The sequence below is a fragment of the Argiope bruennichi genome, chromosome 10, assembly GCF_947563725.1.
Source record: "Argiope bruennichi chromosome 10, qqArgBrue1.1, whole genome shotgun sequence".
Taxonomy (NCBI): Eukaryota; Metazoa; Arthropoda; class Arachnida; order Araneae; family Araneidae; genus Argiope; species Argiope bruennichi.
In genome coordinates, this window is record NC_079160.1 from 38,892,729 (window position 1) to 38,911,340 (window position 18,612).

Below are 18,612 nucleotides of genomic sequence, written 5' to 3' on the forward strand. Positions count from 1 at the left end.
GTTTGGAGAAAATGTAAATAAAGGAAAGAACATAAAATGCATTCCAAATTCGTATTCTTATTCTTAAACGGAATTCTGTTGAAATTCGTTCAGCTTTTGCATTAGTTTTCCTTAATATTTGAGAGTTCTGTTGATTTCTACTGTCCATTGTTTTCGAATGCAATAACTTACGAAATGAATAAGTGAAAATATTCAGAATTAGATAAACAGTCAGTTGGCTTAAATTACATTTCAAATTCGAATTTCTTGTTCTTAAATGGAATTTTCTGTTGAAGTTTGTTCAGATTTTATACATAGTTTTGATAAAGTTTTTAAAGAATTTTATTATTTTTATTTCTATTTTTTAAATCAATACTAGACAAAATTTAGACAGTATAAATAATCACTTATTTTTAATTTAAAATTGTGAAAAGAAAATTGCAAAATCTATATTTCATGAATTTAAGCCATTAAATGTCTGTGTATTTTAGTATTTTCATTTGATGCAGTATCAACTAAATATTACATGGAAGTATATTGTGTTTTTTCCTCTCAAAATTATGATTTTACATGCTTCGTATTTTATTTGAAAATTTAATGATTTTTATTGTAATGATTAAATTTTCAAAACATTCTATTACTTTCTCGAATATAAAATTATTGTAATAGTCAAAAATTCGAACTCTAGATTTTGACGAGTCTCTATATTTCAAATCTCTCTAAATCAAAAAAAAAAGTTGTCTATTCGTAAATACCATAACTCAAAAACGCTTTGAGCTAGACGAATAAAATTTGGTATGTATCTTTCACCCCAAATTCATAAATTTCTATCAAATTTTACAAGAAATATATTTTGGCTGTCTTTTTTCCTGTGCATAAACGAATTCGGTAACTACAAAATGTAAAGAATTGGATAGATAAAACATAGAATGCAGATTTAACATCTATAATGTAGTCGTTTATCAAATTTGAAACCGAAAGGTTGATCGTCGGTCGGTCGGTTGGTCTGTACTTTTTCTTGCATATACATATAAAAGTGAAAATTCAAAAATGTAAAAATTTAGATAAGTGAAATTTGGTTCAGAATTTTAACTTATAAAATGTAGAATCTTATCAAAATTTGAAAAAAATCTTCCAAAGTGTTGTTTTCTTGTCTGTCTGTACATTCTTATACATATAAACGGCATAATCCAAAAACTCATAGAATTAAATAAATGAAATTTGATTGGTTGTCTTGTTACTGAAATTTTAATTGTACTTCAAGTTTAGGTATTAAAAAAAACTGTTTTAGCAAAATAAAAGAAGTCCAAAATGTATATTTGTATTTTCAAAGGATATTATTATTTTATAACTTAATTCTGTTAAATTTTGATTTCAAACCCATGGTACCCTAGTGGTGAATTTCTGGAAAAAAATTTTTAAGTTTCCGTATTAATTCCCCCCCCCCCTTTTTGCATGATATCTGTCTCCTAAACGATTAATCATTTCAGGATTATAATGCGAGAAAGTATCAATAAATAACAAACATACTTTTGTACAGAATATTTTTTAAAAACCTGTGACTGATAATATAAAACGGAAATAAAATTTTTGCCAATTTTCTATTTTTCAACGTAATTGTTATTCATGTGACGCACTTTTCCTCCTAATGGATCAGTCTTTTTAGAATGTCGTCGACTGTGAGTAGAGATGCTGTTCCACGCCTTCAATTGAGATCCATGTCAAGTTAATCGCAGAGGAACTTTTTCGTGGATTCAAATAGATTAAAACCTGAAGGTTCAAGTTTGAAGTGTATGGTTGGTGCTGTAGGTGTAGGTCCCAACCGAATCTTGTATTTCTGAAAAAGCGGGGAGAAACGGTTCCTGAAAGTTGTCGGGGAAATAGACTGGATTTGAAACCTTCTTCATTTAAATCCATGAAAATGCTCCTCGTCGATTACTAGCGTGACTATAATATCAAATGAGGCATAAAACAGTGACTGTACTCGCAACCGGCGACGTTCCATGAGACCTGCATTTTCACCTGCAACTGATCCTGCATTGGTCCAATGGACTTAATTGTCCCTTGAATGTCAATTGTCTCAATTGTCCCTTGAATGGCAGTTGTGACTCAATTGCCCCTTGCATGTCAATTGTGACTCAATTGCCCCTTGCATGTCAATTGTGACTCAATTGCCCCTTGCATGTCAATTGCGACTCAATTGCCCCTTGCATGTCAATTGCGACTCAATTGCCCCTTGCATGTCAATTGCGACTCAATTGCCCCTTGCATGTCAATTGCGACTCTTGCATGTCAGTTGTGACTCAATTGCCCCTTGCATGTCAGTTGTGACTCAATTGCCCCTTGCATGTCAGTTGTGACTCAATTGCCCCTTGCATGTCAGTTGTGACTCAATTGCCCCTTGCATGTCAGTTGTGACTCAATTGCCCCTTGCATGTCAGTTGTGACTCAATTGCCCCTTGCATGTTAATTGTGACTAAAAATAGTAAATTAACAATACTTCCATTTCTCTTTCATATAATTAATTGTTCATTACATTTTTTTTAGTATCGTGTTCAGTATTATGAACATTATTAATTGATACCCCGTCGTAATACGGGTTTAAAATTAAAAGCTAAGTAGGAAGTAATTTCCAAAATTAAGTCTTAATTAAAAAAAATTTTTTATTGATAACTAAATAAATCAAATTCTAATTTCCGTTGAACAATAAATTTTGTTACTTAAAATATTTAAATCAATTTATATATCAATGTATATAACTCATTCTCTTTTCTAACATTTATTTTCTTTTTCTTTAGGTAAGTTTCTTGTATAAGATGAGGTGATTTCTTATGCATTTGGGTTTATATGGAAGCTCCAGTTCAGGTATTAACTTCAGATTTTGATTGAAAAATAGAATTTTATTTCTGAGAATATTTTGTGTTTTTCAACTAAGATCAATCTATATATTTAAACTAAACAAAACTTATGCATGATATCCAGGTCTTAAATGATGCCTCATTTCATACTCCTGATTATACTCCTGATGCTTCATTTCAGTAGTATAATGCCTTTTTCTTGGCTTGGAGAATCTTTGTACTTAGTGCGGAAATAAGTTGTGTTATTGCAGATAGTTTTAATATAATTGTTGTTGCGTGTCTATGCGTGCCTGTTTGGTTAAATCATGTAAATGTATGCGGACAGGGTTTATTTACAAAATGATGCCAAATTTCTTATGTCACTAAATTATTTTTCTCTATAAAATCAACATAGTCTTAGTCACTTCTATATTGCCTTAATAACGCTTTAATATTTTTTTAATGGTAATGCGAAAAGATGTAAAAGTGTCATTGAAATACGAAAGGTACTGTAATATTCAGTTTAGTTGGGGGAAAATAATAATTTTTTTAACCTTATTTATTTTTTAAAATATTAATCACAATTTAAATAAAATTAATTACATCTCCCTCCTCGTGGCATTCAAAATTGAAATTTTAAAACTTTTCCGAACCATATCAATTATTTGTCAGTCTTGTCTTTCTCTGTTTTGACACAATTTTGTAAAAATGTCAATTCATTGCATCGAATTGTAGCAAAATAATCCAATTTATGACGCTTACATTAATATTATCTGTATCAGAGCTTCTTCTATAATTTTATTTCGTTACGTTATTTTAATTGCGAAAATATTTCATAAATTCAAATATCCATATAAATGAAAAATAAAGCGTAAGTAAATATCAAATTTAACTATGCATTTATAAATGTTCAATGAAATATTTAAATACAAGAATACTCTGCTTTAATTTTACTTCAGGGTTTTTAAGACTCCGACAGAATCTTTCTTCTCGGTAGCTCTGAATTATTGAAATTCATGTATGTAACATAAACCACACTCTCTAAGGAGCCCCGATTTTTATCACTCTTCTAACGAATGGACATCCTTTGAAAATCAGTTCTAGTTAACAATTATTAAAGACTTTTATCTCTGTAATTCTTATTTATTTCAACTGCCCATTTACCAATTAAATAAGCCGGCGTCCTGGCATAGGGGTAGCGCGTCTTCCCCGTGATCTGGGCGTCCCGGGTTCGAGTCCCGGTTTGGGCATGGTTGTTCTTCCTTTGTTCTATCTGTGAGATGTCTGAATGTGCCCTCCTGTAAAAAGGGGTTGTGCAAGCGAATGAGTGATGCGCGAGTGGCAAAGTCGTACTCTTGGCCCTAGTTGGCGCTGCTATAAAAAATAAGAGACGTTCCCTTCAGGCTTAAATCGCTGTCTTCGTAACAGTGGGCTTGTCAGTGGCAAGTGCCATAAGAAACAAACAAACAAACCAATTAAGTAAAATTTTCTTCCTTTTTTTTTTGTAAATAAGAACCTTGTATTTTTTTTCTTCAGCTAATTGCATAATAATTATACTCCTAATTAGTGAATTATATTCTGAGTGCGCTCAGCAAATGCCATATATTAAATAATAATAAAATAAATAAGGTTTTGACCTATCGATTTTCTCTTAATAATTTCAAACAAAAAATAGCGAGACAATTGTATAATTTGGAAGATTTGTATGTTTGAAATATCTTATTTTATTTGGATAAAATTAAATAGAAGCGTTTGTCATTACCATTCTGTATCTCCTTAACAAGAACTATATATAATGGAAATATTGTGATTTTAGAATTTTGGTACACTCGGAATGTTTCATACATTTGAAAAGAATTAGGGATAATGATTTTTCTATTGCCTTCTTAATACCATTTATTTAGGCCATGCAGTATAGAGGAAAATGTGTTCTTCAGGTCTTCTGTATTCAAAATATCTTAAATAAAATTAAAGAGACGGGTTTATGCTTAAACTCTTTCTTAAAACTTTAATTTGACCCCTATAATAGAGTGGCAATTTGTTCTTAAAACCTTTGTATTCTTAGAACATCTCATGCATATAAATAGAATTTAAAAAAAAAAAAGGTTTTGGGATTTCCCTTCCTTACACTGTTATTAAAAGCCACGCGATAATGGGAAATTTGTTCTTAGAATCATTGTATTCTCAGAATATCTTGCGCAATTGAATAAAATTAGCGGGAATGTCTTATGCCTGCTTTTCCGTGTACGTTAGTTTGTACCACACAGTAATGGAACAGTAAGTTCTTACAATCTTTGTATATTCGGAATATTTTGAAAATTTGAATAAAATCATAGAGCAGAGCGTAAAGAATAAAAAGAGTAACGAAGCAGTTAATTTTTAGAACCTGTATATACTCACAATATTTCTTATCTATAATTATAATAAAAATGAATGTATGTGTGTTGGTATCTGAAGGTCACACCGTTTGACGCACAGCTACCAAATTTGGTACCTTTACACTTTGTAGGACTTAAATGCTCACCTCGGAGCGATTTTTTGAAGTTTGTAATGAGAATTTTAATTAAAAATGAAGTGAAGTTTTGGTGTTTTTTCGCGATAATTCCCGAAAATGTTACAGCACTAAACAGAGTTTTACATCTTATTAAAGTTTAAAAAAATCTTTTCAACGATATTAATGTTTAATATAAATTAAATTTCTATTTTTAATGATTGTTTAAAGAAATATTTCAATCATATTTTCCAAAAATTTATTTCGCATATATTAAAAATAAAATTTAACCTGCACGAGCATGTTATGAGACCGTGGGAAAATTTATCTTTTACTTAATAAATTTTGTGCATTACTCTTAGCAAACCAGCCGGTCGCTAGAGGTCGGTCGCGCCGGTCGCTTTATTTAATATTTGAATAAAATAAAGAGAAGGTTTTGTTTCTAGTTCCCTACATAATTTAATTTGAGCAGTACATTAAAAGCCAACTGTGTTTTTAGAATCTGTATATACACAGAATATTTCAGATATTTGTATATAGTTAAAGAAAGTTTGTGTTTATCGTTTCTTAAAACGTTAATTTGTGCTACATATTAATAGGCAATTGTGCCCCTGGAATCATTGTATTCTTATAATATCACCTGTATTTAAAGAAATTTTTAAAAGGTTTGTTCGTAATTTTTCTTATGCAATTAATTTGGACCGCACGTTATAAGGGCATTATTTATTACTGTTAATTAAAGCAATACACGTGCAAACCGTTAAAAAAAACTCCCCATCGTCGCCAAAATGGCGTTTTTTCCCTCTCTTGGCCCCAACACTCCACACAAAACAAAAGGTCCCATTGACGAAATTTAGACGACTTCTTCGAAATCGTCTTAGCCGAAGAAAACACAGTTGCTCCCACATTACACTCGAACCTGTCTTTCTTAAAGAGCGGTAGTTTTCATCCCTTGTCACATCACTAGAACATATTACACAGGACGAAATGAGTGCCAAAACGCCGTAGCCGCACTTGTCTAAATACCAAACGCAACACTGCCAAACCTTTTTTTTTCTTCATACTTTTTATTCTTGCGTATTCCACGGCGGTAAAAGTTATTCTTTGTTATGTTCCACGTCGAACACAAAGCCCTTATCTTTTGTAGTCAGGGTGGAGGCCCATGAGGTCGTTTGACAAAAATGTGGTTCTTCGAATAGAACTGGAAATGTGCACTGGATGTAGGGCTGCCAGATCGTCGTGGCAAAAGAATGCCAAACTTCTGTGAAAATGCTGGATAATTATTTAATGGAAACACTAATTTAAACTTTAATTAGAAATATGGTAATATTCTAAACTCCTTCACCCACGAACTAATTTAATCTCTTAATTAATTTGACCACAACGATCTATTCATCTATTGTTATTCCATTCTATGCAAGTAATAAAAACATAAGACATCTGATATACTTAAGCGGGAACCAAACGATTTTTGGCCTTCAGATTCTCTGCTGCTTTGATTTCATTACAATTTGAATAACGAAAATTGTATAATTCGATCCTCGAATCAGACGTATAACTGTAAGGCATAAATTAGTCCAAATTACGTCATAAATTAGTCCAAAATTGCATTCGACATGAAATGTAATGTACTTATAAGATACTTTAGATGAAAAAAAAAGTTTTTTTTTTAACTTCAAAATTCTTTTATCATTTGCGATTGTATTTCTTCCTATTTGGAAATTTTTTATCATGACTTCAATGTTTCAAAATAAATAGGATAAACAAACGTTATTTGGTCACAATGTAAGAAGATTCAATTAAAATCGTTAACTGTCTAAATTTAATGAATTCTTTGAGAATAAGAGAATTTTTAAAATAGTTTTTGTTTAAAAACTTTGAGGCATCCGAGACAAGAAATCTATTTGAATACTTTTTGAGAACCCAGCAATTTTTATCTGTTGTTTAAAAATTCTGATTCCATCTTGGAGTACACTAAAAATTGAAACCAAAATTTCTCATTTTATGAGATATTGTTTTGAAATTTTCATGGCAATCTTATTATATCAGTTTCATGTTGTAAAACATTTTTCATCAAAATTCATTGGTAAAAACAAATGAAAAAAAGAGAATGTATTAAATATTATAAAGTTTCAAATTGTTCCATGCGCATTTAAATAGAACATAATTTTTTTCAGATTTTTTTTTTAGATTTATATTTTAATTCTACATAATATTTTGCATGCTTAACTTCATTAAAAATATATTTGTACTTTTAAACTTGAATTATTTAACATTTCTGAAATGTTTGTTTGTAAATCATTGCAGTAAAATTGCTCTTCAATTAAAAAAAAAAAAAAACATTCTAAGATTCATAAATGATCTATTCGAGCAAAATTATTTCATTATGTGTTTAAGCGGCATAACAGAAAATATTCAGGGTTCAACTAAAATATGAGGCAGGCGTATGGAGTATTTTAGAACTATGCAGCACTTGAAGAAAAACGAAACTGTGTCATACTGCAGCTAGCTGTCTAAATGTAAACAAATGGTAGTGTTATCCTAACATTAACAAATATTTCTACTATTGAGTTAACGAATAAATATATCAAAATAATTCTTTTTGCTAACGATTACTCGCAATTTAACCATTTAGAAAAGATTTAAAAAAAATGTGATGTAGAATTTTTTTTTTTTTTTCATATTTTCATTTCCCATTTCATCCTTAAGATATTCAGATTTCATATATTCTAAAAGTAAAAATAATTCGATATTCATATCTTTTCCTTTTTTCTTGTTTAGTTCAACCATCATTAACCAGTGTTTCTTTTGATATTTTTATATTCTACTTATAAATGGTCTCGTATTTTGAGAAAAATGGATGGTTAAGGTTTTGAATAATAAAATTTAAAGAATCTCTTTGCAAAACATTGTCTAAACTAAAATTGTACTTTAGATGCAATTGCCATCATGTCTGATAGCGAATGATGGATAGACGCGATTCACTTCATAATTACATGGTACACGTCAATTGCGCCATCTTAATCTAAATGTGGAATCCATTGCGCATTTTGCAGCTTCATAAAAATGTGACATGACAAATAACGCGCACTTAATTGGTAAAGGATATCTGCAATTATATTTTTCTTCTGATTGTAGTGTCACTTGAACTGTACACCTTTATCTTAAGACCCATCCCCTCTTTTTGTAATTTACTTGAACAGATAAGATATTAACTTGTTACTAAGAAAGCAATAGATTTCATGTGAAAAAAGGATTTTTAAAAAAATGAAATTGCAGACAAGCCTGAAAGGAGTATTCCACTTTTCTTGTATATTTCCATAACATGGTGTTTTTTTTATATTTTGTTTCGATGTAATTAAAACAAGGGCGCAACAAGGCTGTGGTAAGATTGACCACAAAGGTTAAAGTAAAGGGCGTAAATATTACAAATGAAAAATTTTGGGAATTAGGGTGGTATGACCTGTTGTAAAAATAAAAAGAAAAAAAATCAAGAACAAACCTTCTATGACTGGTTAAAAATTACATATAAATCAAAAATCCTTTTAAAAATATATGTACAATTAATTAATTAGAGGTGGAATAGTAGAGTAAATGTATTTCTGCATATATTTAATTTGTTATTTACAAAAATTTTCATCAATATAATCCATAAACATACTTTCAAGAGTATATCATTGTTATTAAACCTATTCACACAGTTATATTGCAAATCTCTTTTAAAAAATTGCAGACGATAGTTTTGTATAGTCATAAATGGGAAGAAAAATTAATAAAAATGCACTACATAAGGAAGGGGGGGGGGTGCAGTTTTATCAGTTTTGCCAAGAGCGCAGAATTATTTCGCAACGATCATGTATTAAGACATTCGTTTCTACATTGTAATTTTTCTCACTTGGACTTGCTGAATCCACATTGTGATACAAATCTACAATTTGCTCTTTAAGATCGCGTATTGAAATTAGTGATCTTACTTGTTGTCGTAATTCTACTAGTTTCTCCCTTCGGCTTGTTCTGTCCACATTGTAATACAAATCTACATCTCGCACTTTTAAGATCTCATACTGAAATTCTTGATCTTACTTGTCAAATCCTAAAATTATCTGTTTCGCATAAGCATGAATGGACAAGATATCAACCCACTGACAAATTTGATTGAAGATTTGATACAAGCTTTCATTTTTGATGACAAAATAGTATGGCAACGTTATCCCTGAGTGTTTTTTTTTTCAGAGTTATAATATACATGTACATGGATAGATAAACTAATTTACCATTGATCATTTTGAACTAATGTTTAAAATTTGATGCTCTCGATAATTGGATCAACCGATAGACGTAGCAAATTCCAAAGATTAAATTTTTGAACTCAAGAACTGATATTTGGAGATTAAACAAAATCTTGAAGTGGAATTTTTTAACGAATAAAATATTTTCTGCCTCTATAATTCAGAACTAGGAAAGTAAAGAAAAAAATTATTTGAAATTCATATAAAATATCTAACCACACATTTCGAAAAATGCTCCCCAAAATTTTGGCCTTAAAAAGGCCAATTTGGCAACCCTAACCCCGGATATATTTTTGCCCTTTAGCCTGTTCCGGTGACATTGATAGTATCTGCGGAGTTGATTCATTGGACGCCAGATGGCGCATTGATTATGTTCGGAGGTGAGTTGTACGATGGCAGCATGGAATTATTTAATATAGAAAGGGGCCCTCTCGATTGCTGATCGGAGAGATATGGACCTTTTCATGTCGGTGGGTTGTAAATTGAAAGTTTGGGTGGCCTTGACTGAAAGAGATTGGTATTTTTTCCTATGGGGGCACACCACACTCCGGGATAAGGCTTGTTGACGAAACTGAAAAGACTCCGAGTGAATATTCTTTTGATAGGTTTATTCAAAGCTGTTTTGTGGATATTTTGTGAACCGTTGAATTGGGTTGTTCATTTTATTATGTGTAGCTAAGTATTTTTTTTTCTTTTCAAAATTCAGGAATTTAGAATGCCTTATTTGTATTCTAAAGATAATTTCAAAAGATATTATGAATTTTTTTTTAAGTGAAAATAGTTTTAAAAAAATATACTCGCATAACTTTTGCGGAATAATGTGCCATCAATATTTTAAATTTCATTTGTTTCATAGATTTAAAATAATTTTTTAAATATAAACTTTCTCTTTATTTTTATTGTTTAAGCCATTTTACCTTACATTTTCTTTAGTTGTGTCTGTTTCTTTTTATGAATCTCAACTCCGTATATGAAAAAACTTTCATTTAAATTATTATTTCTATATTTAAATTATTTAGTTTTTGAACAAATGATAGAAAAAATAATGTTTTTAAAATGATCTGATGAATTAGAAGTAATAGTTTTTAAGTCAAATATGAAACTGAAGAAATTTGAATCCTGCTTTCATAAAATCAGACATTGAAGCTTTATAAAAGTTAATAGAGAAGAAAAAGAAAGCTTAAAAATAAATATTGGGAATATATTTTTCCTAGATTTGACCTTTAAAAATCATGCACCTTTTTTTCAATACAAAAAAATAATAATAATTTTCGAGATATGCTTCATATATGTAAGTTATAACAATTCGATTGCATAAATTCTTTTGATGAAGTTGCCATGACGATGCAGTAAAAAGTTCAGTTACCATTATGTTACAAAAAAAGTAATATATTTATTACATTTTTTTATTTTATTTTAATAGAATTTTTTTAAATATAAACAAACATTGACAAGCGAATCTGGAAAATAGTATTTTGAACTGCATTTTCATTGAAATCTGGTAACAAGGGAGAAATATATGCTTAGTTGATAATTCTTCATTTTTATAAACTATTGACATTAAAACTGTAATAAATAAGTAGTTCAACTGATGAATTATTAAATTATATAAAATTAATCGAATAAAGACTAACAGTATGGGGATGTAAAGATTAAAATGTGTAAGACTAAGCTCTTAGAAAAAAAAATTTATCCTAGTAAATCTTACCTTATCGATGCAAGCTTAGTTCTCAAATGAAAATAACTTAGTTATAAACAAAAGAGAAAATGGATTCTCATTGTTTTTTCATTGTATTAATATTACCTATTTGATTAGTTATATTATTGTTTGTATTGGCATAATGTCTAAAAGCATTTCTTCTTCCTTTCCTTTGTTTTTGTTCTCAATTGAGATTTAAAACGAGAATGGGCTTATGACAACCTCGTTTTTCAGAACCGGAAGGCTATATAAATTTGAAACCCAATGCAAGTTATATGTGTAGTTATATGTGTAGATATATGTGCAAGTTATATGTGTAGTTATATGTGCAAGTTATATGTGTAGTTATATGTGCAAGTTATATGTGCAAGTTATATGTGCAAGTTATATGTGCAAGTTATATGTGCAAGTTATATGTGTAGTTATATGTGCAAGTTATATGTGTAGTTATATGTGCAAGTTATATGTGTAGTTATATGTGCAAGTTATATGTGCAAGTTATATGTGCAAGTTATATGTGCAAGTTATATGTGCAAGTTATATGTGCAAGTTATATGTGCAAGTTATATGTGCAAGTTATATGTGCAAGTTATATGTGCAAGTTATATGTGCAAGTTATATGTGCAAGTTATATGTGTAGTTATATCCATGTAAGTTATATGTGTAGCTCCATCGCAGTAAAAACATGCTCCTGCTAATTTGGAGTGGAAGTTTGGAGACGTAGTGTTGGCTTAGGCACAAGATATCATCCTGACCATCTTACATGTTTCGGAAAGATGACGGTCCCAAATTGATTCCCGTGTATCTTTTAACTCTATAGTGATGGATCGAGCAGTTTCAGGCGATCAGATACTTAACTTTTGATGTGTCGTTGTGTTAAGGAATAAAAGAAATCTCTAAAACCTTACTACTATGATCACACTGTGATGCAGGCCATCTATCTAATTAAATGACCTCTCTTTTGCTATTTCTTAATTGTAGTATAGAAGACCATCTAATTGGAAGTGGTGGTCTCCCTAAAACTTTCTCGCATACCCTCTAATAAACTTGTCAGAGAAAGCGTTACATGGCATTGGCGTACAATAGTTACAAAATATTAACTTTTGGCGTAAGTTTAGCATTTTTACTGAAACTATCGAGTCATCCTTGGCGAGTTATATGGCCATTAATCCCTGAAATGCGTTAATAGTAATAGTAATAATCCGAAAATCAATTTTTTTTTCAATCTATTGTAACAAATATTTGACGCACAACTAGACTTACTCACAAAATCCCGTACCGAATTCGATATATTTTAGTGATTGCGATTTGCAGTCATCTTGTTTACATGCTTCTGAAAGTACGGACTGACACACAGTGAACTCGTATTTGGATTTAGCTCAACATTTGATAAGTGTCTGCATTATAGATATTAAATCTGTGTAGCAAATTTTAGCTATCTAGCTCTCTTGATTTTGAAATTATCGTGTTAATTTATATTCGAACAGCCGAACCAATACAACTTCCTATGAACCGACTTCGCTCAAAATTTTAATAGAAATCTGCAAATTTGATGTAAAGACCATGCACCAAATATCAACTGCCTAGCTCAAAACGTTTTTGAGTTATCTTTATCTCAAACAGATAGGCAGACGGACCTTTTCCAAAAATGGGTTTGTCGGTCTTAAGAAGGTCTAAAACGTGGAGATTAGTAAAAATCTCGGGTTCAATTTTTTTAAATCCTTATTATAATTCTCTATACTATGTATACGCGATAGTGAACATTTTCCTACGGCAAGGTGGGAGGTAAAAGTAGATTTCTTTACATCTGAGTTACTATCTGGCAACATAAATTGTTGACTCTAGAAAAAGTCAAAATTAAGGCGCGAAAATCACTTTTCAGCCCTTAGTTTCTAAGATATTGCAGTTATCTAAAAACCTTCGATACAAAAGTTGTTCTTCTTAATGAGGTGCTAATTTGGCTAATTGAAATTATTTTTCTACATGCAATATTAAGTAAATTATGGAAAAATGAAAATTTAAAACTTCACCTCCACTATTTCCAACCCTTTTGAAGTAGATGGCCCATTTACAAACTAGTCCGAGATTTTTACGTATCTAACATATTCTAAGCCTGTTAAAATCCAAAACAAAATTACTCTAGTTATGCTGTTCACAAGATAACATGGGCAAAGTGTTATACGTATGTATAAAGTATATGTAATACAAACTTTTGAAACGAAGCTGGCTTTGAGCTGTAGGGGCCAGGATCAGCGAAGAAATTTTCCCGAATTCTTGTCATGAGAATTATTGCATTAGATTTTTTTTAGCCGTGTGACTAGTTTAAGCCAAATTTTTGCGCAGTAGCTTCTGAGGGTAAAGACCCCTGAGCACCCGAGGGCAGAAGTCTGACTTCTAGCTCAAGGGAAGTAGCATACACACACTCTCTTGCTCAACCCCATTTTACAGGGGGGCTCATTCACACACCTCACTGAGAGAACACAAGGAAGAGACCAACCATGCCCGAACCAGGACTCGAACCCGGGACGCCTACATCACGGGGAAGACGCGCTACCTTTAGGCCAGGACGCTGGCATTGCAATAGATAGTCTTCCTATAGGAATCTACATAAATGACATGAATTATAGGCCAATTCACGTGGCTGATAAATGTGAATTATCTGTATTATACAATTTTGTGTAATATTGCTGTTTTTTTAAAAATAATGATCTTGTTTAACCGATTCATTAACATAAATTTTCTTACTATTATACTGATTTAAAGCAGAGATTTGACATCAGACCTTTATTACAATTCTTTATTGCACAAAAACAAATTTACAACTTTGGTAAAACCGATCTCGCCAAACTGGCGGCGCCGTTTCTTTAACCACTACCCGAACTTTCCCTTCTCCGGAATTCGATCATTTAGATAACATTTTCCGTTATAATTCCCATTTGGTGATTTCACAGCAGTCAACTGCATTCCGAAGTGCCACCCAAGTCACGCGATTCCGTAATAAAGTTCTTGCCGGAAGAAGGTGGGTTTCTTTTTAAAAGACCTTCCCTCCAACTATCGTTTGGAGTGCGAAGGGAAAAGCCATCAGAGAAAACGATTGAAAACATTCCAGAATGAAGAAGAATACAAGTTTCTGCACTCCCGATGAGACATGGGCGAAGCTTTCGAGAAGAAAATGACTTTTTATCTGTCTTTTAAATCGATGCACTTGAGGGGGAATGAAGACGTTGGAAGCGATATTGACTCGTGTAGTGAGTTGTTCTGATTTGTTTGTGAAAAGTGAAATTTGAAATTTGATTTTTTTTTTTAAAAATTGGTATGAAGTATGAGCTTACTTTAAAGCAGGGGTGGGCATTAAGTCGATAGCGATCAACTGGTAGACCCCTAAAACATTTTAGAGTGATCACCTTTACTACATCTTAAGATGCCCCAACTAAAAAAAAAAAAAAATCATATTTATAGAAGAATGTATTAAAATTTATTTTTTCAAGAAAACAAAGTTTTTTTCCTTCAAAATGACATAAATTTAAAAGCAAGTTGTTCGGAACCTAAGAATAACTTTTGGAATCTAATGGACTTACCCTAATTTTAACCCTTTAAAGGGCCATTTTTTTTCTAGTCATATCATGTTAAAATATTTTTAGGCTTGAAATTAGAATAAGAAAAGGAATTCATTTAGCTTATTAGATAAATTTAATTTGATTAATTAATTAATTTGGTTAATGAATAACTAAGTAACCAATCAAGACACATTATTTGTCTCAGATAAAGAACTGAAGCATTTAAGTTTCTGTCTTTCTAAAAAAATTTGTCAGAACTTATACCAACCTACATAATTTCATACAAAGATTGATAAATTATGTGGGAAGCATACTTCCCATGGCCCTAGGAAGGGTTAAAAAAGTTACATATCATTTAACATCGTTCCTTGGTTCTGCCTATCAGTGTAAATCTGCATTTTCAACGATAGATATAATTAAGATAACGTATCGTTTCGCTCTCGCACTTAAAATGCAGTGAAAGATTAGCAGCTAATAAATATATACCGAGATATTGGCGGTATGCAGTCGAAGTCTTCTACAAACTATAACTACAAGAACTATCTTTAGATGAAAATGATTTATTTTTTAATGTATTTTTAATTTTTTGACATTAAATGCATCATTGGATGATATTATTATATATGTAGCAATTATTATTATGCTTGTAGTTATGTAGGTAATATACAGGGTGTTCATTAATTATTGTCGGAGTTTCCGTACCTCATAACTTTCGAATAAAAAATATTACGCAAAAACCGATTACGTATTCGTAAATTACAACTCAAAGAATTTTATTAATGATATTAAAGTGTAAAGCTTGCACAATTTGCACTTTGTAGGCATTCAGTTGAAGGCGATTATGTATTCGTAAAGTACAACTCAAAGAATTATGTATTCGTAAAGTACAACTCAAAGAACCGCCTTAAGCTGAATACCTACAAACTGCAAATTGTGCAAGCTTTACACTTTAATATCATTAATAAAATTCTTTGAGTTGTAATTTACGAATACGTAATCGGTTTTTGCGTAATATTTTTTATTCGAAAGTTATGAGGTACGGAAACCCCGACAATAATTAATGAACACTCTGTATATAAGTATATATATTTATAAGAGAAAGTTTATATAATTTCTAACTTCCTTCAGTGTATTCACTTTGAATTTTAACTCAATAGATGACGCCTCAATTATTCCTTATGATGACGTTGCATTATGACCAAACTGGCAGGCTTTAAAGGTGGGAAAATTAAATGTAGTTTAACGAAGTGCAATTGCACAAGTTTACTTGTTTCACACTGTCTTTTCGAATTGGTGTCGTAATTTCATTTGGTAAAAGTTTTGCTTTTATATTTTAATGGATTTTAAAAAATTGGAAATGATTTTGCTTGAGATTTTATCTCCAAAACCTCAATTTTCTGGGATTTTCGGGTCACGAGGAGTCAATTTGTTGGACGAAAGTCAGACTCCTCACAGAAAAAAATCCTGGTTTAAATCCTTGCTTGAGGGTGACCTTTGAGAAAGTCTTCTGGCCGGATTCATTATATCTTTCTTTCTGGTTCTTTAGATTTAAACTTAATAATTATTTCTAATATTTATTTTTATTAATTTGGTTAAGTATATATTCCATATTTATTATTAAGTTATAATAAATAATTGTAGATCTACACCACTTTTTGGACAGCAACACCTTGAAAAAATTAGAACTAGTCCGTATCCTGAAAAAGTCTGCCCACCCCTGCTCTAAAATCTGATTGGAAATTAAATATTTTAACACAGATACTTATTTTTATTATACCAATATTTAACAATATTTTACAATATTGCTAACATTGTTTAATATTGCAAAATGTATGTATGCAACTAGGGTCTTATTTAAAGCTTGGCGAGATTAGAAAACAGTAAAACATCGCCAAATTTTATAAATATGCATTCCAGACTGTGTAGATATGAATGATGCAGTAAAAACCAAACATCTAATATAAAAGCAGTTTCCTTTTTCTCTTAATATAAATAAGAATTCTGTTTTATATATAGCGTTCCACATCTCTTCTTAAACAACTGGACCGTATTGAACCAAACTTTTGTACTATTGTTATTTAAAACAAGAGAAAGAATACTGCCAACTTTTCATTGAATAAAAAAAGGACAGTAACATAAGTATAACATCCATAGAAACTAACATTCAATTTCGTGTATCCCTTAAAGTGTGAATACGTCAATATTTGAGTTATAAGGACATTCATTGTAGAGCAAAAGAATGAATGAAATGAATTTGTTTATCACGTGGAGGAATGATTAGTTTCTTTTTATAGATTTATATTATTTTTTTCCCATTTGTTAAAGCTTAAATATTGTTTTCAAAGCAGTAAACGACCTTTTAGAGGGAAAACTTCTGAATGGAATATACGATACCTGAGAGAAAACGACAACTATAAATCGAAACAGTCAGTTGCCATATGTGCCACAACAACCTTGGTTCATGATGTCATAGGGAACAGGGGAGATGCCTAATTCTTTTTTAAAAAGTTGTTCCAAACTAGAATATTTAGAAAATAAATATTACAATTAAGCATAAGGCAAATTGATATAATATCAGACAATTTTTCAAAACAGCAATAAGTGTTATTTCAATTTGGAATATCAAGAGAGTGATTTTTATCAGTGATTTATCTTATCTTGTATTTCTATTGGACAACAAAACAATTGTCTTAGTATTAAATCAAGTATTATCTGTTAATTCGTAAAACACAACAGCAACAAGTGTTGCCCCAAATTACGATATTCAAAGCGCAATTATAAGTGGGAATTTGTCTTACGATGGTCCTAAGAATAAGGATAACGAATATCTTGAAATTAAATCGAGCAATATCAGATAATTAGTAAAAATAATAGTAACAAGTGTTGTTCCAAATGTAAATACCTAGAGAGCAATTATCATCAGTTTGTCATACGATGTTCCTATTGCATAACAAATGATTATCTTAATGTAAATCAAGCAGTATCTTATAAATCAAGTAGTATCTTATAAATCAAGTAGTATCTTATAAATCAAGTAGTATCTTATAAATCAAGTAGTATCTTATAAATCAAGTAGTATCTTATAAATCAAGTAGTATCTTATAAATCAAGTAGTATCTTATAAATCAAGTAGTATCTTAAAAATCAAGTAGTATCTTAAAAATCAAGCAGTATCTTATAAATCAAGCAGTATCTTATAAATCAAGTAGTATCTTTCTAAAATCGACAGCATTAAAGTACTGTTCCAATTGGCGATATCTGGAGACCAATTATCATTTGAAAGTTTGTCCTACATTGTTTCAATTGCATATCATCTAAGGTAATTCATAAAAACTATAATAATATTTTTTTCCAAGTTAGGATATCTAGGGAACAATTATCATAGAAGAATAGTCCTATGCTCGTTCCTATTGTTTAACAATACGATTATTAAATCGAAAAGGGACGTTCAAAAGTCATTTTTTATCACTTCTTTTTTTAATATAACTCTTGTTATTTATCATTTAAATGATGGAAATTTGATAATAGTTATTAATTGTTTTTGTTCGGTATAATTCCTCTCGTAAATATGGCCACAATTAATCCATATATGTGTTAACAGAAACAATATGTGCAGGCATTTTGTGCCCAACAATTCAGTCACCAAAATTGTGAAGGAAAAATGCGTGTCCACTATAATATTTTTATTTTTCATAAAGAATTGGACTGTACAAATAGGATTTTTTTTTACGTATTATTAAATTCCTTCTTTTGAAAGGAT

The 18,612-nt window shown here is 30.6% G+C and overlaps 1 protein-coding gene across 7 annotated transcripts in view; it reads left to right on the forward strand.

The window, feature by feature from the left end:
• The window catches only part of LOC129988295 (collagen alpha chain CG42342-like), a 698,930-nt gene that overhangs the window by 126,134 nt on the left and 554,184 nt on the right, over nucleotides 1-18,612 (forward strand). The window lies entirely within an intron of this gene.